This window comes from Falco rusticolus, chromosome W (genome assembly GCF_015220075.1).
Source record: "Falco rusticolus isolate bFalRus1 chromosome W, bFalRus1.pri, whole genome shotgun sequence".
NCBI lineage: Eukaryota > Metazoa > Chordata > Aves > Falconiformes > Falconidae > Falco > Falco rusticolus.
This window is the reverse complement of record NC_051209.1, coordinates 21,355,373-21,379,781: the sequence shown is the minus strand read 5'-3', so window position 1 is coordinate 21,379,781 and position 24,409 is coordinate 21,355,373. Positions and strand designations below refer to the sequence as shown.

General features: G+C 43.6%; 1 long non-coding RNA gene across 1 annotated transcript; it reads right to left on the bottom strand.

Annotated features, from left to right (window-relative positions):
- Positions 1-9,128: 9,128 nt before the first annotated feature.
- Positions 9,129-22,125, bottom strand: LOC119140683. The gene is made up of 3 exons (XR_005101682.1): positions 22,112-22,125; positions 10,046-10,050; positions 9,129-9,246 (listed from the first exon to the last, which is right to left on the bottom strand). It is a non-coding gene; the product is annotated as an uncharacterized LOC119140683 (long non-coding RNA).
- Positions 22,126-24,409: the final 2,284 nt, after the last annotated feature.

Genomic DNA, 24,409 nt, shown 5'->3' with positions numbered 1-24,409 from the left:
CCCTTGGCATACCTTAAGGCCATTTCCTCTTGTCCTGTTGCTTGTCATTTGGGAGAAGAGACCTGCCCCCAACTGCCTACAACCTCCTTTCAGGTAGTTATAGAGAGCAATAAGGTCTCCCAGGCTCTCCTCCTCTCTAGACTAAACAATCCCAGTTCCCTCAGCTGCTCCTCATAAGACTTGTGCTCCAGACCCTTCACCAGCTTCTTTGTCCTTCACTGGACATGTTCCAGCACCTCTACATCACTCTTGAAGTGAGGGACCCAAAACGGAAAACAGTATTCGAGGTGTGGCCTCACCTGTGACAAGTACAGGGGGACAAACACTTCCCTTGTCCTGCTGGCCAAACTATTTCTGATATAAGCCAGGATGCTATTGGCCTTCTTGGCCACCTGGGCACATTTCTGGCTCATGTTCAGCTGGCTGTCAAGCAGCACCCCCAGGTCCTTTACTACCAGACAGCTTTCCAGACACTCTTCCCCAAGACTGTAGCACTGCATGGGGTTGTTGTGACCCAAATGCAGGACCTGGCACTTTTCCTTGTTGAACCTAATACAATTGGCCTTGGCCCATCAATCCAGTCTGTCCAGATCCTTCTGTAGAGCCTTCCTGCTTTCAAGCAGATCAACATTCCCCCCACCAACTTGGTGTCATCTGCAAATTTCCTGAGGGTGCACTCAATGCCCTCATACAGATTGTCAATAAAGATATTAAACAGAACTGGCCCCAATACTGAGCCCTGGGGAACACCACTTGTGACTGGCCACCAGCTAGATATATCTCCATTCACCACCACTCTTTCGGCTCAGCCAGCCAGCCAGCTTTTTACCCAGTGTAGAGTACACTTGTCCAAGCCATGAGCAGCTAGTTTCTCCAGGAGAATGCTGTGGGAGACAGTGTCAAAGGCTTCATTAAGGTCCAGGTAGACAATATCCACAGTCTTTCCCTCATCAACTAGGCAGGTCATCTTGTTTAGAAGGAGATCGGGTTTCTTAAGCAGGGCTTGCCTTTCATAAATCCATGCTGGCTGGGCCTAGTCCTCCAGTTGTCCTGCATGTGCCACGTGATTGTGCCTAAGATGATCTGCTCCATAACCTTCCCCGGCACTGAGGTCAGGCTGACAGGCCTGTAGTACCCCGGATCCTCCTTCCTGCCCTTCTTGTACATGGGTGTCATATTGATTAACCTCCAGTTTTCTGGGACCTTCCTGGTTAGCCAGGACTGTTGATAAATGATGGAGAGCGGCTTGAAGAGCTCCTCCACCAGCTCTCTCATTACCCTTGAGTGGATCCCGTCTGGCCCCATAGGCTTATGCCTGTCTAAGTGGAGCAGCAGATCACTAACCGTTTCCTCCTGAACTGTGGGAACTTTATTCCACTCCCCATCCCTGTCTTACAGCTTAGGGGCCTGAGTATCCTGAGGGTAACTGGTCTTACTATTAAAGACTGAGGCAAAGAAGGCATTAAATACCCCGGCCTTTTCCTCAGCCTTTGTGGCAATGTTCCCTCCCACATCCAATAAATGATGGAGATTATCCTTGGCCCTCCTTTTATTTCTAATGTATTTGTAAAAATATTTTTTTTATCTTTTATGGCAGTGGCCGTCCTGAGTTCCAGCTGGGCTTTCACCTCTCTAATCTTCACCCTGCATAACTTCACGATATTCTTATAGTCCTCCTGTATTGCCTACCGCTTCTTCCAAAGGTGGTAAACTCTCCTTTTTCCCCCCTGAGTTCCAGCCAAAGCTCTCTGTTCAGCCAGGCTGGTCTTCTTCCCTGGCAGCTCGTCTTTTGGCACATGGGGACAGCCTGCTCCTGTGCCTTTAAGACTTCCTTCTTGAAGAATGTCCAGCCTTCCTGGAACCCTTGGCTCTTCAAGACTGCCTCCCAAGGGACTCTGTCAACCAGGCTCTTAAACAGGCCAAAGTCAGCCCTCTGGAAGTCCAAGGTAGTGGTTCTTCTGACCTGCCTCCTTATTTCTCTGAGAATTAAAAACTATCTTTTTGTGATCACTATGGCCAAAATGTCCTCTGACCACCACTTCACCCACCAGTCCTTCCCTGTTTATAAACAGGAGGTCCAGTGGGGCACGTCCCCTGGTTGGCTTACTCACCAGTTGTGTCAGGGAGTTATCTTCCACATACTCCAGGAACCCTCTAGACTGTTTTCTTTCTGCTGTGTTGTATTTCCAGTGGACATCTGGTAGGTTGAAGTCTCCCACATGAATGAGGGCTAGCGATCATGAGACTTGTCCCAGTTGCTTCTAGAATGTTTCATCTGCCTCTTCATCCCGGTTGGGTGGTCTATAACAAACTCCCACCAGGATATCCACATTGTTGGCCTTCCTTCTGATCTTTACCCATAAACATTCAACCTTGTTGTTACCATCATTAAGCTCTAGGCAGTCGAAACACTCCCTAACATACAGAGCTACCCCACCGCCTCTCCTTTCTTGCCTATCCCTTCTGAAGTTTGTAACCATCCATTTCAGCACTCAAGTTATCCCACCATCTTTCCAGATAATAATAATGTTACCAGAACAGTTATGAGTACTGAGTAGGTAAATCCTAGCTTCTATCTTCAGTTACCAGTTCAACATCAGTACTGCAGACAAAAGGGTAAATTGGTATCAGATGAAATTCCAAGGAATTGAGTTATATTAGGAATGAATCAAGATGAGGAGGAGCTGTGATAGCCAAGAGTCTTTATTTTTGTCTCAAAACAACTCAAAAGATGGAAGGAACTGAAGGAGACTTTTACTTGAGAGACTGATTTTAGACGGTTGTCTGTGGTGAGCAGTTTGTCTTTGCCTGGGCAGATGTTGTGGAGACAGAACAGGTGGTCATGCTCCATGAAAGTGGGGGATAGTTTCCTGTATTGGCTGCCCTGGAGACAACTCCCTGGGCAAAACCGCCTAGAGACAATGTTATATAACATGATGCATGCCCATCAAGGACCAGACACCCCCACCACCATCTGGAACATTCTAGAACTGCTACAAATCATGTGCAAGCATGCAAATGAGTCTCCACCTGTGGGAGGATCCCAAGAGAATCCAACTCTATAAAAGGCAACCTCTCTTCAGCCATGTGGGCACTCTGCTACTCTGGACCCCAGACTTGCTGGCTGAGAGGAGTTCAACTTGCTAACCAAGGAGACATCGCTGTATCCAAGAGCAGTGATCCTATCTTTCTGGTTTTTCTACTTCTTTCTTTCATTTCTCTCTGTCTCTCTCTCTACTTTGAATTTTTCATAGGAATAAGAACTTGCCAAGACTTTTGTTCCTCCTGACACAGATTAGGGAAGTTTACAATAAAATTAATTGTTTCAGCCTCTGGAGCGCCTGTGGTTTCTCACATAAACCACACAGAGTATCATAAAAGATCACCTCCCCCTTGTCACCGAAATCGGGAATAAAACTTAACACCAATGTAGTATTAAGAAGCAGGCACTCTATTGCAACGCTGGGTGCTCAGTGGAATCTCCACAAATCAAGCACACCTATGCAGATTTTACTGTTACATTTATACACAAAAATTACAAGGTCGTACACTCCCAGTTGGTTAGAAATTTGCATATAATTATAATATCTGCTGTGTCTTCTTTTACTACGCTTGTGCAGAGGAAGGGTCTTCACCTGGGCAAGGGTCATCTTGACCTGTGGGTGTGTTTTTTAGTATTATAATGAAGGTAGTTCACTTCAGGACACCTTAAAAGTAAGTTTTGTTGCCAAATTGGATGGCTGGACATCTGCCTTGCCAAGCTGTCCAATAACTCATACTATACACAACAGAACCCAGGTGCTTTGGTTATGGTCTAGAGAGTAAGGACTAAGGTTACTATGGTCTATAGAATAGGGACTTCAAGTAACACAATCTCGGATAACAAGCAGCACAGCAACCCATACATCATTGGTTAATAAGTGCTAACATCATATAACAAGCAGCATAGCTAACATGGAGGTTAACTTCTTAAAATCAAGTTGTTCCTATAGCTAACTATTTCTCAAACAAACACAAAATATAGAAAGATTCAGTAAAACTTTAAGACAATCTGCAACAATGAGAGGCCAGAGAAAAGCTGAGTGCTGACAGGATAGAGGCAATATGCAGAATGCTGCTCCCACTTCAAAGAAACAATTGTGAGGGTTTCTAGGAATGGCTGGATAGTGTGTTGGCTCTGGATTCCAAATTTTGGCTTGATAGCCAAACCTTTATATGCTGCTACAAAAGGACCAGAAACAGTGTTCGAATGGACTCCAGAATGCTGAAAGGTTTTTGATGAAATAAAGAGAAAGGTAACAGAAGCTCCCACATTGGGACTCCCGAATTTGCAGAAGCCATTTCAATTGTATGTGCATGAAAGACAACAAGTAGCATTGGAAGTGCTTACACAGCAGTTAGGAAGCTGGAAAAGACCAGTGGGATACTGTGGTGAAAATTTATTAAATTGATTACTGCTTATGAAAAAGTCTTTGTCTTTAGTTAGGAATCTTTTAACTTGGACAGTGAGCTCAGGGAGCTCAAGGACAACTTTAATGAGCAGGTGGTGTTTGTCCTGAGCCCTCTGAAAAAGCAAGATATGAGCACGACCATCCAGACAATAAATATTGTGCGCAGCTGTGTCATGACGGTAAACTCTACCATGCTCGGGCATCTGGCCAGCACCCCTGGCACATGTGAACCTTACGAATCATGAGATAGTGCACGCCTGCACTTAGCATAAATTTAAAAGTTTACATACACTAGGTGTTTAAACTCTTTTTGTTTTTCACCGAGTATAAAGGCAGGCAAGCTCTGGGAGTGGGCCAGAAGCCTCACCTACAGGTGGATGCACTTCGTAGGAATTTTCCCAGTTACCAGCTGCAATGAGGCTTCCCAGCCAAAGTGTGGGCCTGGATGATGTTAAGGAGGTAATTGGTGATGTATCCTTTTCTTAGTCTCTGTAACACTTTGCAGTAATGATTTGATGCTTCACTCCTATTGCTCTTCTACCATATTTTGCATAATAACTAGTACGGTTTCCTTTTATCATATTGCATGCTATTTTTCCTTTATTGTATTGTAATATAATAAACTGCATTCATTTTATATTTGATTTGGAATTAATTTTTGATTGGTATCCAGTCAGTCAGCAAAACAGATACTTCTCCAAACCATTGGATGAAGTAAGCAAAGGGTGACCTGCTTGCCTGGGAGCAGTAGCTGCAACTATAACTGATCAAAAGGTCTCAAAAACTGACACTGGGCCAATCCCTTAGTGTGTATGTACCCCATGCTGTGATCTTTCTCCTAGAAAATAAAGGACATCACTGGATTTCTCCAAGTAAAAATATCCTTATTTTTATACTTTTTTTATACTTCATCCTTATGAGGGATATAAGGGATTAGACTGGGCTGCTGGCAGCTCAGGCTTCAACGATGGGATAGAGCTGTGTCTTTAAAGAGAGCGAGCCGCGATCTTGACCAAGTGAACTCGGAGACAGGAAGGAAGAAAGAGAGAAAACAGGATATGAAGCAAGGCTAGAGCCAGATGCGGGGTGTCAGCAGCTGGCCGAAAACAGGAAACCCGCACATCTTAGCCAATCAATAGTTGTTGGTGAGCATGCTAGCTGTAAGGACAACCAATCAGAAAAGCTGGAGAAAGGGTATAAAAACCTGGAGAAACAAATAAAGGGAAGCTTTTTTGCTGCTTGCTATTTTGTTTGTGTTGTGTTATTTCCTGGCTGCCATAACTCAATCACAATAGCCTTATACTTCTGTGGGTCTGATGTGCTAGGCCATCGAATCCACACAATCCAGTATGCCTAGTCACCTGTTTCCTCCTCCTGGCCGAAGGCAGGGAACCTCTATTCCTGTTCCTGGTTGGAGCATTCACTGTCTCACCCTTGCAATGCCAGACAAGAAGTCCCCTCACCAGGATCAAGGGAGGAGATTTCAGTTCTTCTGTGTCTGGGAGATTGTGGATTGCCTTCTACCTTCTCAAAAACAACTGAACTGACAGCCTTCTTGGGTGGCCCCTTAGCAGCTGTCTTTCCCCTCAGTTGGCATACACAGGCTTCCAGCTTAAAGGTGAGCTCACCATCCCACTTCCTCATGTCCTCTCCTTGGTCATGCAGGAAGAACCAGAGAGTACCACATGGCATATGCCTGGGGCTCTCTTTCTCTCTGACTGGAGCAGGAGTGGACTGGCTCCATTGGGGCACCCCTGACAGCTGAGGTACCAGCATATGGGGACAAGGAGGTACAGAGATTTTCTTCAAAATCATGGAGCCATGAAGATGCTCTCCCCACAGTTGGTATATCCAAGTCTGGATAATACATTGTTGCCAAGCTGTTGGAATATGACGCTGGGGCATTTCGGACCACCTTCCTCCACATGGCCCATATACACAGGATATCATCTGAAACTTTGGAGACCTTGTCATTGTCTAGGTCATGTCACTGTAGATGACTTCCAGCACCACTAATTCTCTCAGGCACTGGATGCCTTCATCCATGGTAGTCCACGTCACTTGGTAGTTCACAAGACCTTCCTTGAATGGATATCTTGCCCTCACACTTGACAGGACCCACCTCCAGATAGCATGAATTGTTGTCTCTTTTCCAATTCCTCTCTCAATTCCCTGGTTTCTAGCAAGGGCTCCCAGTTGTTGGACTTCCTTACCTTCTGTTGTGGTTTAACCCTAGCTGGCAACTAAGTACCACACAGCTGCTTGCTTACTCCCCCCTACCCCCAGCAGGATGGGGGGGAAATCGGAAAAAGGTAAAACCTATGGGTTGAGATAAGAACAGTTTAATAATTAAAATACATTTATAATAATATTAATAACAAAACTAACAACAATTATAATAATGGAGAGGAGAAGGAGATAGAGGAATAAAACCCAAGGGAAAAAAAACAAGTGATGCACAATACAATTGCTTACCACTGATGCCCAGCCAGTCCCCCAGCAGCGATCAGTAGCTCATGGCCAACTCCCCCCAGTTTATATACTCAGAATTATGTTCTATGGTATGAAATATCCCTTTGGTTAGTCTGGGTTAGCTGTCCTGGCTCTGCTCCCTCCCAGTTTCTTGTGCATCTGCTCACTAGCAGAGCATGGGAAACTTGAGAAGTCCTTGGTTTAGAGTAAGCACTACTTAGCAACAACGAAAACATCAGTGTGTTATCAACATAATTCTTATACTAATCCAAAAAACAGCACTGTACCAGCTACTAAGAAGAAAATTGACGCTCTCCCAGCCAAAATCAGGACAGTATCCACCCCTTATTCCATACCATTTACGTCGTGCTCAATGATGGCATTCTCAGAGGTGGTTTGGGTCCCTATCTTAACCACAGTCCTCTGATAGTACTGAACCATAGTTCAGTAGGCACAGACCAAGCCCCAGTACAGTACTAGGAGCAGCTGGGTGTTATTGGGGTAGAGAAAGCACCCTTGTATCAGGTGGCATATCAATTTACCAGGATTACTTGCCTGTTCAGGTGTAAAATCACAGGCTATGGGAGGTGATAACCACCCCGGCTGGCTGCCATTCTCTCATTCCCCCTCCTCAGCAGGACAGGTGAAAATACAATGAAAAACTCATGGGTCAAGATAGACAGTTTAATAAAGAAAAGCAAAGGCTGCATGTAGAAGCAAAGGAAAACAAAAATATGTTATTCTCTCCTTCCCATTAGCAGCTGATGTCCAGCCTTTTCCTGGGAAGTAGGACCTCAGTACATGTAGGGGATGGTCCAGAAGACAAACACCTGAATAATAAAAGCCCCTCCTCCCTCCCCTTTCTCTTAGCTTTTATTGCTGAGCACATCATATGGTATGGAATAGCCCTTTGTTTCAGTTTGGGTCAGCTGTCCTGGCTATATCCCCTCCCAATATCTTGTCCACCCTCAGCCTATTGGCCTTTGGCGGGGGGTGGGGGGGGTGGGGGGGTGGAGAGACAGCCTTCATGGTGTATGATTATTGCTCAACAATAGCCAAAGCACTGGTGTATCAACACTGTTCTAGCTACAAAGCACAGCACTATATGGGCTGCTATGGGGAAAGTTTAACTCCATCCAAGCCAGACTCAGTACAACCACACTGCAGATTGATGTCCAAATTTCTATCCATTAATTCTCATGGGTCTTTTCCAAGTTTGTTTCTGTATATGGGCACCTGTCCTTTTTGATGCTTACAGTTTTTAGTCTTTTATCTGGGACTTTATTCACCCCTGCATCTCCCTGGACTGGAAACCTGAAGCACAAGTAATGACATCAAGTCCAAATCATGAGAAGTGCCAAACTCCTCATGTTTGTCATGACTAAGGCCATAATAAGCCATTTGCAATGTCAAACAGTAAAGATTATGCCAAACAGTGATATTGTCTAGAGCCAGAGCTTCCTGTGTTGTGCAAGAATCAGATAATTCTCCTTAAAATATATTTATTAATAGGACAAAGCCAGTAATTTTTTATTATTTTAAAACCATTCAGTACAGTTAAATATACATCTGGAAAAATAAAGATGCATTTCATGTCACTGATTTCCCAGTTATTGTAGAAATACATGGAAGGAGTTAACTTGACTCAGTTTGAAATTCATGGCCATAACAGTCAAGATACTGTAGACACTGTGCAGGCTGTATCTGAAATTCAGTATTTTGTGTTTTTTGACAAAGTGTTAAAATAGCTCAACTAAAATGACCTGCACTGAATAGGACTGAAATATTCTACTGAATTATTCAAATGTTTATTTACAATACTGTCAATAGAAAAACAAACCCAAGGAGTTGAAAAATCAAGTGAAAAGTAAAGACAAATGTTTGTTTAACAGAGAAAAGTATCAATATCCAGCCTAATCATGTGGTGACACAGGCCTAGGAAGACAGCTGTCATCACCTGTCACACTAGGAGTGGCACCAGCTAGCTGCGGCGAATGAACGCAGCTTGATGCAGGCAAATGTCAATTTATTGTACAGAAGCACGAGTTTTTATACACTTTCAGAAGCTGCGCATTTTAAACTAATTGGTTCTTGAAGCTAAGCCTTGCATACTAGGCAATCCCTGATTGGTGGTTAACTACCAGCAATTAACCGCAAGGTGTTACCTTTCCTTGGCGCCATCCGTCTCCCACTCCCCCGTGCTCTGCAAACATGCTTCATCATGTTAATTGTTGTCTAGACAAGCTCGAGCACATTCCCCTCAGCTAATTGGTTGCCATGCATGGTCCTAGTTTGCAGACCGCTCCTGCATCTAGCCTTCACCCTGACTCAGCAGAAACCCTAGGACCAAATCTGCAAAGGCAGGTTTGAAGTGCCAGCTTGATCCCATGTATTGGGAGTCTTGTGGAAGATCTTGAACAGGCCACATCTGCTCTATTTGGCCACATACTTAGGGCTTGAGAAGCCCCTATGTTATTAATATAATCTGTAATTTATAATATCTTTGGGAAAGGGAAACTGTGGATCAAGGGGTGGAATATAGTGATCCTGACCAGGAGACTGTGGCATGTTTACGAATTAATGAACCATAGAACAGTTAACCTGAGTAGGCCCACGTCTGTGCTGTGCTGCACATACAGCTTGGCTTTCAGGCCTGTGTTATGTTGCACAAATCCCTTGGTCACAGGACAAACTCAACCAGCTCATTGCAACAGAGGAGCCTGCAGGCAGCTCCCACTTCGTACCAGTGATTACACCATCTGCATGGCCTTGCCTCTATTTAAAAGTGCAGCAAGAAGTTCTCATGAGACCATTCTTTAGGAATAGAGTTGTCCTTGTAAGGAAATTATATCATAGCTCAAATGACCAAAAGGGAGAGCTTCTCTCCACAGACAGGATCTGATCTGCTCTGTGCAGTATGCTGTGGGAAAATTCATCCAGGCTCCTTCCAATGCTGCATGAACATGAGGTGCCTGGCAGCTGAAGGGATGCAAGATTTACTTGTATCTATATTCCTCTCCTTACTCTGCCTTATTAAAGCAGTTATCTTATTAAGCCATTTTTTGTCAAACATTTCCTATTGAGATCCAGAAAGAATCCTGCATTATTTCTCTCTCGCTCACCCCTTCTCCCTACTTTCCCAGTGCAGAACACTCATGTCCAGCACTCTGATACCACAGGCATCCTCAAAACCTCCCAAACCTCAAAACCAAGATCCTGAAACCTAGAAGTACCTGCTGTCTCTTGGCAAGAGGGCAGACATCCTTGCAGCACCCAGGACTGATGCTTTCCAGCCTTCAAGGAATCCTATTTCCCCTTGTCCTACAGGTTTTTCCAGCAGAGGAGTTTCTTACTGCCACCTTGCCCTTCACCCAGCAGCTGATTTCAGGCAGTTCACAGTTTGCACAAGACAACCAGGAAGATGTGGGGCCACCTCCTTCCTCCCTCCCATTTCACAAGCTAGAGGGAGCAAGTATGGGGGGCTGACACCCCTGCCTGCTCAGGGATTTTGTCCCACATTCCCAAGTGACAGGGACACCTTGATAAAGCAAAGTTACAGGGATACCTTGGGCTGTGAGTCTCCCGACAAAGTCATTGAGTTTGTCCTGCTGCCTGTTCCTTGGAGAGGGACCAGGAAATTGTGTCTCCCCAAGGTGCATTCATCACCAGGCCTCCATCTCCTCTGCTAAAGAACCTGACAGCACACCAAGGGCCTCACCAGGAAAGACTAGGAGGTACTGAAAGCTAAAAGTACCTTAATGTTCATGGCAATGACTTGTGAGCCCTGGTGTGAGTATCAGTCCTGAAGGGGTCCACAGCAGAGAGGTCTGAACCTGGTGGCCCAGAGGAGTGCCCTGCCCATTGCGCTGCCCTAAATATGCTCAAGCATGAGAAAGGAGAAACGTTTCTGTAAAACAAAACATTCTGTCTAGCACAGTACTTTTATCCACAAAACTATCTATCTTGACCCATCTAATCTTAAGATATCTTGCTGTCAGCAGTGCCACAGGTATTCTTATTTTATGTAAATATACAAATTTCCTTTATCATTTTTAGGTTATTTCACTTAAGCATTTCATTGCTGTTCTTTTATCATTGTCCCTTTTATATTGAGTGATGGGTTATTATTCAGTTACTCACTGTTACATTCCTATCAGACAGAAGAGTTGGGTATTTCCACCTGTGGTGACGCAAGTCGAGGCGGACTGAAAAGAAACACTACGTCTGCATGGCTGAGTTCGGACAAAATGGCCCCTTTATTGTTTATACAAACTATTTATATATCTTAGACAGCACAGGTGTTAGACCCTGATAGGTTTTTGTGTCCTTCTTCTTGCTTGCTATTTGCTGTTGCTTAGGTGCCCGTATGCTTCAGTTCTAAGTTCTGATTCTTCACATCCCATTTACATACCTGACAATTTGTGGCTGTCTTAAAGGTACACGGCTAAGTCTTTGAAGTCAACTAACTTGTCTGCAGACCCACTGCAGACCCCAACATCCACCCTATGCATTTCCAAACTCTTCTCTCCCAGATCATGCTAGGACTTGCCAGTGGGAGATGGCTTCGCGCTGGGACCTCCATGAGTCCCCTTGCCAACCACATTGCTCCAAAACACCCCATTTTCCTGGATTTTGCTTTATGGTGAAGGGTATTAAGAAAATTCCCTTCCTTAACTATCAAATCAACCAGTCTTCATAGTATGAAAGTCTATTAACTTTGTTAAAATATATATTAGTTCATGTTATACACTGTAATGTAATGTAATGAGGTAGTGGAATTTTACTGGTGTTGCGTACCAAACGTGGCCACAGTCTGGTTATTTTGATGATATTAAACTGAGCTATTTATGCTAGCATTTGGAGGATTGGTTCCCATCACAAATGGACTACTGGTATATCAGGTATTAAAACAAATTTTCCCCTCTGGAGCAGAGAATAAGTAAAGATCTCTGAATGAATGGGAAAAAAAGAGCTCTTCACATTCTGGAATTTATAAATGTCAGAGAGAAGTTTCCCCTTTGGATTGGAAATTAAATAAAATCTCTGGCTGAACATGAAAATCAGGGATGTTCCACATTCATCTCTACCTGTCTATCCTACTGCTCTTTTTTTTGCTTTTACTCCGATATTTGCTCCAGCTATTGCTACTGCTTCTGGTTTGGAAGCACCTCTCCAACAAAAATTATAAAGCCAGGACTGGAACATAGCCAGCTTTCTGTAGGAACAGTCTACATGCCATTTTCACCCACTGATTTGCTTTTGGGGCAACAACAAATGCCCAGACTGTGAGATGATCTGGAGAAGGTGATACAAACTATATGCGGCATCTTACATGTTTACAACCCTACATGGGCTGACGTACAGCAACTATTTGAGACTATCTTTGCTCCTGATGAAAGAATTAAAATCTGAGAAACAAATCACAGATCAGCCAGGGAAGCACAGAGAAGAACCTCATGGCCAGCCAATGACCCAGGTCAGTCCCCCAAATTTACCAGCCAATAAAGGTATGCTGCAAAGAGTGAGAGGAGGATTGTTTGAATCCTTAGAACTGGCAAAAAGGAAGACTGTAAATTGAGCTAAGGTGCGAGAATGCCAGCAAGAAAATGCTGAACATTTTTCTATTACACCCGATTGGTTAAACAAGTGAGAATGTTCAAAGAGATCAGTTCTGAAAATGAGGAAATTTGGACTCTAATGATATTTTTCTTTGTGGATCAGTCAGCCCCAGATATTAAGAAATGTTTTTCAAAACCTATGCCTGGATGACAGGGCAAAGGATTGGATGAAATAGTCAGCATTGCTACATTTGTGTTTAATAAAAGTGATGAAAGACAGCTGAAGAAAAAAAATAAGAAAATAATAGGAACAGAAAGCCAGTCTATTGGCAGAAGCATTAAATAATAATCCTAGATTAAAGGGATGAGGACGTGGAGGTTTCCAAGGTAGGGGCAGAGAAGACAATTTTAGAAGCAATGGATCTCAAAGAACAGGAGACTGTTGTAATTGCTGTGGACAACAAGGCCACCATTGGAAACAGGAGTGCCCATTATGACAAAAAAAAAAACCCAACAAACAAACAAAAAAAGAAAAAAAAAGAAAAAAAGAAAAAAAGAGAAAGCTTCTGTGGTGGTTTGACCTTGGCTGGATGCTAAGTGCCCACCAAGCTGTTCTATCATTCCCCTTCTCAGCGGAAGGGGGGTGGGGTGGAATAAGATGGGAAAAAAAAATCTTGTTGGTAAAGATAAAGGCAGTTTAATGAAACAATAGCAAAAGTAATGCATGTGGAAGCAAAGGAAAACAAAAGATGCTATTCTCTACTTTCCATCAGCAGGTGATGTTCGGCCACTTTCCAGGAAGCAGGGCTTTCCTTTCTCTTAGCTTTTATATCTGTGCAGATGTCATATGGTATGGAATATCCCATTGGTTACTTTGGGTCAGCTGTCTTGGCTATGTCCCCTCCCAAGATCTTGCCCAGCCCCAGCCTACTGGTGATGGGGGGAAAGATTGGAGAGACAGCCTTGATGCTGTGTGAACACTGCTCAGTAAGTAGTAGCCAAAACACTGGCTTGTTATCACCACCTTTCTAGCTACCAATACAAAGCACAGCACTAGGAGGGCTGCTATGGGGAAAACTCCATCTCAGCCAGACCAAATACAGCCTCCCAAAAGGACCTCTCAATCCTATGATGCAGTCTTGCCCTGCTCTATGCAACAGGGGCAACTAGATTTTACCTTGGATTGACAGTTAGCAGGGATCTATTGTGTAGTCACTGCAAAAGCCTCTGAATATAAAATATTTTCTCCTTCTTCTTATGAGAATCTGGTCTTAAACATTTTAATTAATGAACATAATTACCCCTATCTAATACATACATGGGAAACTTTTTCATCCAGACTCTCAATATCTTTTTGCATTTCCTTGGGGAAAAATGCAACTAATTATAGACAAGGTTCCCTCAGGGCTTTACTGAGTCTTCCACTATTTTTCTAAAGTTTTAGTAAAAGATTTTCAGGATGATGTGATTAAAAAAAAAAGGATCTGTTTTTTATACATTTTGTTGATGATTTATTGATAGCCAGGGAATTTTGTATAGCTGACACCCATACCTTACTGCTTGCTTTAGCTGAGAAGGGCCATAGGGCTTCTCCACATAAACTACAATTGTATGAGAGACATGTAAAATATCAGGGTTATATTCTCCAGCAAGAGGAGTGGCATTTATCTGAAAACCATATCAAAGCCATTCAAAATCTTCCCTGACCAGTCACTAAAAACAAATGCAAGCCTTTTTAGGAGCTGTAGGATTCTGTCAAACCTGGATAGCTGCTTTTGAGGAAATGACAAAATCACTGATACAGATTACTGCTCAAGACACTGGAGAACTCATTCACTGGACAACAGACAAGGTAAAGACATTCAAGCCTTTCAAGCAAGCTGCACCTGCTCTGGGATTGCCAGACTACATTAAGCCATTTACCATGTGTCCTGGTTTCAGCTGGGATAGAGTTATTTTTCTTAGTAGTTAGTACAGTGCTGTGTTTTGGCTATGATGTGAGAACAATGTTGATAGCACACTGATGCTTTTAGTTGTTGCTGGGTGATGTTTATACTGAGTCAAGGACCTTTCAGTTTCTTGGGCCCTGCCAGCAAGAGGGCTGGAGGGGCATGGGAAATTGGGAGGGGACACAGCCAGGACAGCTGACGCAAACTTGCCAAAGAGGTATTCCATACCATAGGACGTCATACTGAGTATATAAACTGGGGGAAGAAGAAGGAAGGGGGGGACATCCGGCATGATGGCGTTTGTCTTCCCGAGCAAACATTACGCGTGATGAAGCCCTGCTTTCCTGGGGATGGCTGAACACCTGCCTGCCGATGGAAAGTAGTGAATGAATTCCTTGTTTTGCTTTGCTTGCATGCTCACCTTTTGCTTTACCTATTAAATTGTTCTTATCTCAGCCCTTGAGTTTTACATTCCTTTCCAATTCTCCTCCCCATCCCTATGGATGAGGGGGGAGTGAGCAAGCGGCTGCATTGTGCTTGGTTGCTGGCCAGGGTTAAACTAAGACACCATGTTGTACATGAAAGGAAAGGAATAGCCTTGGGGATGTTAACTAATATTCTGAACCCTGCTACTCTACTCCCTTTACCTGGGGAAGGAACTCCACACCACAGCTGTGTAGTAACAATCCATGAAGCTGAAAAAACTTGAGAAGATTTAACAGATGTGCCATTTCTAGATCCCAATCTGGAACTCTTTGTTGATGGATCCTCGTATTATCTGAATGGCAACTGGGTTATGAGTTATTCAATAACTACTGTGAATGATGTAGTGGAGGCTTCACCACTCAGTCTGAAGCTGAGTGTACAAGCAGCGGAATTAATTGCATTAACAAAGGCCTGTCAGCCAGCCAAAGAAAAGACTAAATATTTATATTGTTTCTTGATATGCATTTGGTGTATGCCACACTGCTTGACATTTATGGAAGCTGCATGGGTTTATAACTTCTAGTGGAAGTAAAATATCAAATGGTCTGCAAATTACTGAACTATTAAAAGCTATACAATTGCCAGAGAAACATGGTGCCATTCATCAGCCAGCCCATACCAGCAGAAGGACAAAAGAAGAGATAAGAAATAGTTGAACTGATATTGCCACTAAAGCCACAGCACAATGGCCATATGAACCACTGGACTTACAAACAGTCTGATGGTCTGACCTGATGTTGCCCACTCCTGAAAAGATATGTTTGACTGTTCCTGATGAAGAAATTGACTCTTGGAAGAGGTATGAGGTCACCAAAGACTCCCAAGGAATATGGAGAGCAGATATGGAAAAACCTTCCTATTTTACCTAAGCAACACCTTATTCCCATAGCAAATATGCATCACCATCTAGGGCATTTGGGGACTGTTGCACTAGCCCAGGCAGTGCTGAAGAATTGGTTTGCACCAGGAATTTGTGCTACAGCCAAATAAGTAGCCACGTTGTGCACGCGCTACCTTTAGCCTTAATGAATATTTAGATTTGAAAGACTGATACAACTCCCCAGAACTTATATACCTGCTCATGTAAGTTTATTAGCGGAAAATTAAAATGTGACTCAGTATATTTTACAGGTTGTTATGGAAATTACACGACAGCCACCATAACAGGGTTCAACTCTAGGTTTCCACTGAATTGATAAGCGAAAATAAATTCTTCTATAAAGTCCTTTTTATTAATAGCACTGCAGCTCGAGTTGGGTGCCTCTGAAGACGGACCCCAAACAAAGAAATCCCTGGGTAATTATACCCTTACAATCTAAATTCCCTATCCCTCACATGACAGTTCGGACCAATAGTAATTTTAAGGTCTATAGTCTTCCTGTTCTTTATTGGGTTTCTTCATTGTCTCTAGGCAGGCTGTTTCTTTTCTTATCTCTAAGGTTGCAGCTTCTGCTGACAATTGTAGCTTCCTTATCTTCTGGCTTGAACAGGCACTGGGGCCTTATTTTACTTAACTAGGTAAAAGTTCAACATAGCTGGGTGAAAGTTCACAGCTTGCGGCCTACGGGTTCAGCAAATTTAGCTACTAATGCTAAGGAAGTTATACTAAGCAAGTTCTATATAAGTAGTATACCAAATCGCACAACAAGGTTCAGAAATTATTAAAATACAATCAGGTCCAGGCACAGCTAGTACAACCAGTACCTCTAGAAGGGGCTCTTCACCCCTTCAATCCAGGAAATTATGTTTGGGTAAAAGCACATAAAATAAAAGTTAACTTATCTCCTTGGTGGCAGAGACCATTTTTGGTATTGCTAACATTTCTCAGCAGTAAAGGTGGAAGAAAAATCGACTTGGATCAATCATTCTCACCTGAAAGGTGCAACCAGTCTAGAGTTGGAACCAGGAAACCCTCTTGCCACCAAGAGAACATCTATCACAGCAAAGACAAAATTACCTGTGACCAGGAATTTACACAGAGCTAGTAGATTGGCTGTGGACTTGCTAACCTTGCTTAAAATTCAACAAGAAAGTGAAAAGTAATTTGATACTTATCAATTGCACATGGACTGAACTATATCCTTACTTAAAATTAGAGTGCAATCAAGAGATAATTGTCTTTGTTACAATACACTGTCTTTTTTTCTTACTAATACTAGTTTAATGAAGAGGGTCCCTGTGGAGGGTCGGCCAAGTAACGACAGTCACACCAATATGGCTACATGCCCTCTCTCAGCCACACTTCCCAAGTCAGCTGAAGTTTGAATCTCTCTGTCTTTACTCATCAGCCAGGATAACTCTCCCTGCAGCCCCTTCACATTTCAGGTATGTCACCAAGCCTTTCATGTGTGCCTTGTGATCCCATCGCATAGGGGATCCTTTTCTTTAAACTCTGGTGATCCTCAATTTAAAAGTGCTGACAAAGAGGACAGCTATCACACATGCATGAGTCCTGGGATTTAACCTTTGGGGCCTCAGATACTCAGAAGACTCACACTCTTAGGAAAAAGGACACCATTCCCTTTGATGACAGCCCAAAGAAGAAGAAACTATCAGCAGCAATTTTTTGGTTTGTATCTTGGGATGGAAAGAAATGCAGTTTTGGCCACAGCAGTCCCCAGCACAGCCACTGACATACTTGGTGAGATGGCAGCTATCACAGTGCTGATTATAAACCTACTTGCATGATGGGATTCAGCCCTGCTGAAATGTAGATACTAAAGCTTATTAGCTTTAGTAAATAAGCTTATTAGCTTAGACTAAAGATTATCTCAGTTAATGATTTGCAGAAAAAAGGGTGGCATTGATCTCCCTCAGGAACACAGCAGGAATCATTCAGTTGGAAATAGCAGCGTAGATGCAGTAAACAAGCACATTAGGTGCTCTTCCTTTTATTGCCAGTGCTACCTACACAGCAGAAGGGGGGTGTGTGTTTCAGGCACTTGACATCCACACAAGCTCTACATACTCAGTTTCCCCTCTTGCAGCATCATACCACCACCTGTGCTCACAAGGCCAGCACAGACTCTGTATAAACCCAGTTTCACAGATTCTGACCAGGAGGGAGAAGAGCAAGCGAGTGAACAAATGGGCAAGTTTGTTATTGTAAACATGAATGCTATGCACTGCTATTATGTCCTTGCAGCATGCTTTCTCTATTTCTATGCAGAAAATATCCTATGCTATTGTAGTCACATCAGTTTCTAAAAAAAGCTTTGTATCAGCACATGCTGTATACTGGCAGCTAGCAATTTCGGAAAGTTGAAATTGTCTGCAGCAATCAGCCACTGTTTCAGGGAAGAGAACAGGTTGTCCTGGCTTTGACCAGAACTTTTATTGGACTCTTAATTGTTACAGATCTGCTAATAAGTTAGAATTAATTGACTTTATTTGATTTTACAAAATCATTTGGAATAAGAAATATATTTTAATGAAACTTGTAGTTGCACAGCAAAAGCTGCTATGAAATCCTTTGTACAGCCCTGTACCAAGGCCAGAAGAATGGGCTAGAATCATTGTTTAAAACTTAGGTAACAAATTTGGGATTTTACAGATTTCTTTGTATTTGACTAGTCTTCTGTATGTAGAAAGTGTATTGAAATGTCAGAATATAGAATTAATGGGAGCTGGGGAGAGTCGATTGGAACAACTTGTAGTTACCTGCCAAGAAACCGTGAACTTTAGTAAAAGGTAATTCCGGCAGAGGGAGATCGCGACAACCGACTCATATACCACCTACCCAAATCGTACCCCAGACCCATTTCTGGACCTTTCTAACCGTTACTGCGCAGAATCGGATATGGGAGGAGGGTATGTTAATGATTTTCGGGAAGTATTATGATTATGCATGAATACTTAATGAATATGTATGAATAAGTTCTATATATGGTGTATGATTTTGAAACTTGGTGTGCGTTGATCGTGAGAGTACTCACACACCCAGCCGTCAATAAAGAAGTGTCTGCTTATCTGCATCACATTGGTGTTGATAAGTTCTTCATTCTGAGATTTCGGTAACATAATGATCAGCACTCTCTCTGAGATGCTTTCATTACTTACTGAAATAACCAGTTATAACCTGCCCTTGCTGCTTTAATTTAGCAATGAATGACCTCAGAAAGCTGGGTGCTTTTTTCTGGGTTTTGTAAAGTAGATTTGCCTACTTTAAGTTACATTAAAGAGCACTAAAGGAACTAGAGTCTCATCAGCTTGAGTAGAGGTTCACTGCTGGCTGGGCTTTTGTGCAGGCTGTGTCAGATCAGACTTCTCCAGACTGTTCTGTCAATGTGCTTTGCTCACAACAAATCAGCGTAGTTCAGTTGCTGGCCATGGACAATCAGTGTTAACCTAAAGCAAACCCAGCGCTATCTGCTAGGGTGGCTTGTGTGATCTGAATGGGGGACCCTTGCAGTGTCCAAATCAGAGGATTACATAAATCAGCAGAAAGAAATTTCTGCACTAGGCACTAAGGTAACAAACAAATCAAGCCATGCAACTCAAAACCATACATTTTGCAGAGCCCAGAAGATACAAGTGTCAGGGCAGACTCCTTCCTAAATGGAGATTTAATGTTATTATGGATGTGAATACAGAATGTAGGTATCCCTGCAGGTGAAGGCTTGATTTGGCAGTGCTCTGCCATCCCTCCCATCACCCTGTCCCAGACAGAGGCTAGCCTACTCTTGACTTAGGCTGCTTACATACCCTTGGCTGAAGCTGAGCCTCTCACATGGCCACAAAGATTACATTTGGGTTTGTACTGACAAGATTTTAAACATTGACAAATGAGCCAGTCCTCAGAGCTGGGCCAGTTCTACAAGCTTCTGAATCCCCCACTGACCAGCTGGCTCCACAACACAAATTAGAAAGAACTGAATGTATTATGCCCTCTCTTTCTTCACACACTTGTTAACATTCAGCTGTTGGTGACAACTCTGTACAGAGCATGGTCAGGCTCCCAAGAAGGGAACAGAGAGCAAGCATTGTCTCCCCTCGCCCATGTTAGGGAATTTTTATGGTACCCCTTGAGGTGAATTAAACACACGTTTGTGCTTAAATATAAAAAAAAATAATTAATGAGCAATGCATTGGGTAGAGTCCTACCATCATAGGCTGATTCCTTATATACACTCTCACCAGCACCAATCCCATGAGTAGTTGCAAGGGGTGTCTCAGCCCGGCCTTGGGTCCATCCCCCAGCTCAGCTTTGCTGCCCAAAGGTAGCCCCCTAGCACTCCCATTCCAGGACAGTGTTGCCTAAACTCCCCAGTTACCAAACTCTGATTTAATTGAACAAGAACACAAAATTTAGGTCAAGTACACACCATCTCAAGTTGTCGAAACTGATGACTGCAAGGACTTCTAATCAAGGTAGTCAATCTCGGGAAACAAAGAACAGATAATGATAAGAGAGGGTCTGCAGCAGAAAAAACAAGCTGAGCTGGTTCTGGAGTTTGTGAAGGAGTGCTAAGTAGGGGGGGAATATGTACAAGAACCTAGGTGGAGTCATGGGGCAAAAAACGGGGTGAAGAGGAGATGACCATCGGGAAGACCACCTGGAGGCATAACTGACCAGATGTGAAGACTCATACATATGCAAATAATTCCGATAAATGTAATGAATATGTATAGCTGTGTAACATAAAATGAGACCCGTGAAACAGTTCAGCATGTGCATTAGGTGAAACACTCCCCCCCCCCCGCATCCGGTGCCACGGTGCCACAATAAATTATGCCTGCTTCTTAATGCTATGTTGGTGTTAAGGAGTTTTATTCCCGATTTTGGTGGCAGCAGCTACAAGACAATGCTGAGACTGTTTCTTATCTCATCACCCAGGGAAACTTCACTCTCTTACAGGGATCCTTCTATCTCTGGCATACATGCTTTCAGCCAGTTTAACCACTTCTGCAGTTGAGCCTTCTTGCCCTCCATGCCAGATCATTCCTTGGTCAGGAATTACCACTGCTGCACAGTTACAATTTGAATTTCCCTGTGACCCATCACTGACGGGCTTTGGTGGCTGCCAGCTTTGCTGGACTGGTCGTTGCTTCCCTGCCACTTCTGTACCTGGAGGAGCTAGCCTCTTTGGCCAGCCACTGTGGGAGAAGTGAACACTCAGAAATGGCTCCTAAAAACTGCCTAAAGTGTAAAGCTTACCAGATGAAACTTTGAAACTTCCAGACAAAACTTCCTACAGCTTTCAAGAAGAGACAAATGACAACAATAATGCAATATAGTCAACTCCATCTTCCTAGATCTGTGCTGATAGAGAAGGGTTTAAAGTATTGTTCCGCCTTCTTTACTCAGCATGCAACCTATTTTGCTGAAGTGAGAAGGCAGAATGCCAGTTATAGCAGCTTATGACATGAATGGCAAGTACTCTACTGGAGCTTAAATTGACCCATCATTAAATCATCTCTCTCATTAGCAACTGAGTAATTTCACAGAAATCTCTAACTGTCCTTTGAAAGAGATAAAGCATTCATTAATATTAATCATAGCAGGATTAAGTTAGTGACATAGAGCTGATATGTAAGGGACGAAAATAAGTTGACCTTGTAGAGAAACAAGGCTGACTTGGCAGAACTGTTAGTGTATAGATAAGATGTCGTCCTCCCTTTATTCCCAAATTGCACGTCTTTTATGCCACTTAGCTGTCATCCACGCGGCATCACACTCCATTTGATTGGTCCCAGTGTGGTGCCCACACACTGCTCCCCCCTTGTGCAGGCATCCTGTTTTTTCTCATCTTTCTGTCCAACTCTCTTATCTCTCTGTGAATACAGTTTCTTTGTCTCCCTTGGCCTTGCATATGTCCTTCACAACACCTGCAGCTTGCTAGGGCTGCGGCCTGTTATTACAACCAAGTTATTCGGTCTGGATTGCTCATAATATGCCCGTTTTCTTCCAGCCACTCCACAGTTTAAAAAATCCTTACACGAAACCCATTATGAGACATCACATTGTAGATTTGTTCTGGGATGGAGTTTATCAGGCTCTGAAAACTCCAAAACAATGTGCATATTTACAGATAGATTAACTTGGTATTCTGTAGGAAGCCATAATCAAACTAAAGATAATTGTAAAATTTTGGTTTCCACTATGGGCCTATGAGATCCTAATTGCTTTGAGTCATTTAATCTGGGTCTGAGCCTTACTGGTTTACCTAGACAATCAGAACCAGCACATGCTAACCCTTTTGCACAAAATAGTTTACATTTAAGATTTATTTGAGGATTATATTACCCTATTTACACAACAATCAGAGAAATATTGGATATGTGGAGAAAGGGCATTTCCCTCATCCTAGTGGATGAGGAAAAGGCTGTGGATGTTGTCTACCTGGACTGTTCCGGCCTGGCACAGCCCGAGCCAGAGGGATTTGATGTTACACCCGGAGAGGGATGAAGATGCAAACAAGGTCAAATGCCACCAATCAGGAAAGTTTATTGAAACAGTGTTGATAAGAAAAGAGGATAGGAAAAGGAAGAAAGGATAGAAAAGAAGGAAATCTAGCAAGCAGTCGGGATAAAGTTGGAAGAGATAGTCACCACCATGGATCCAGTGGTGTCCCGTTGATCCATAGTTTGCTTGTCCATTGGTGGTGGGAGTGTCCAAATCATGCCCTTACTGTTTGATGGTGCAGTCTTTTATAGGGTATTTGGGGAGACCATTTCCCTGACAAAGGCATGTACCGCATGTCCACACATACTCACCATCTTGTCACGCTGTTTTCCGAGGGGCATATGCGATGGCTGGATGGTCCCTTTGTCATGGACTGTGCATGCCTTGGCAGGTTGAGGTGGTTGTTCATGTCTGGACATGTCCCCCAAAACAACATGGCCACTCCTTGACCCCGGCTGCTGTCTGGTTCCAGGTGGCTATTTGGTCCTTGTCTGGTCCACAACTGCTGAATTCCCGCCAGATAGCCTTGCACAAAGCTCAGCAGTGATGTAAACAAGCTTTGAGACAGTCAGCTCACAATATGGTCTCCCATGCTGGACCTTCGTAAAGCCTTTGACACCATCTCCCACAGCATTCTCCTGGAGAAACTGGCTGCTCATGGCTTGGAGTGGTGTACTGTTTCCTGGGTTAAAAAATGGCTGGACAGCCAAGCCCAAATTGGGGTGGTGAATGGAGTTACATCCAGCTGGTGGTCAGTCACAAGTGGTGTTCTCCAGGGCTCAGTATTGGGGCCAGTTTTGTTTAATCTTTATTGTTTATCTGTATGAGGGCATTGAGTGCACCCTCAGGAAATTTGCAGATGACACCAAGTTGAGGGGGGAGTGTTGATCTGCTTGAAAGCAGGAAGGCTCTACCGAAGGATCTGGACAGACTGGATTGATAGGCCAAGGCCAATCGTTTGAGGTTCAACAGGGAAAAGTGCCAGGTCCTGCATTTGGGTCACAACAACCCATGCAATGCTACAGTCTTGGGGAAGAGATGTCTGGAAAGCTGTCTGGTAGTAAAGGACCTGGGGGTGCTGCTTGACAGCCAGCTGAACATGAGCAGCAGTGTGGCCAAGAAGGCCAATAGCATCCTGGCTTGTATCTGAAACAGTGTGGCCAGCAGGACAAGGAAGTGTTTGTCCCCCTGTACTTGTCACTGGTAAGGCCACACCTTGAATACTGTGTTCCATTTTGGGTCCCTCAATTCAAGAGTGATGTAGAGGTGCTGGAGCATGTCCAGCGAAGGACAATGAAGCTGGTGAAGGGTCTAGAGCAGGGGTCCTCAAACTACGGCCCACGGGCCGGATACGGCCCCCCAGGGTCCTCAATCCAGTGCCCGGTATTTACAGAACCCCCCCGCCCCCCCGCCCCCCCCCGCCGGGGTTTGGGGGGGGAAACCAAGCAGCCGCAGATGACCTCCTGCCACTTCATCCACGTGCTGGCCCCCTGTTTAAAAAGTTTGAGGACCCCTGGACTCTAGAGAACAAGTCTTATGAGGAGCAGCTGAGGGAACTGGGGTTGTTTAATCTGGAGAGTAGGAGGTTCAGACGAGACCTTATTGCTCTCTACAACTACCTGAAAGGAGGTTGTAGGCAGTTGGGGGTAGGTCTCTTCTCCCAGATAACAAGCAACAGGACAAGAGGAAATGGCCTCAAGTTATGCCAGGAGAGGTTTAGATTGGATATTGGAACAGGCTGCCTAGAAAAGTGGTAGAATCACCATCCCTGGAGGTGTTAAAAGACCACATAGATGCATTGCTTAGGGACATGGTTTAGCGATGGACATGGCAGTCCTGGGTTAACAGTTGGACTTGATGATCTCAAAGGTCTTTTCCAACCTAAGTTATTCTATGTTTCTAAATATTTACCCTCAGCCTTGGATGAGAAGTGTATTCTAGGCACATTAATGAACTGAAGATAATATTGGGCCCTATAGAAAAAAATCAAATTCTTATAAAAAATTGGTAATACAGAATTGATTAGCCCTTAGGACTACCTGTTAGCAGCAGAGGACAGGATATATGTGCATTATTGAATAATAGCTG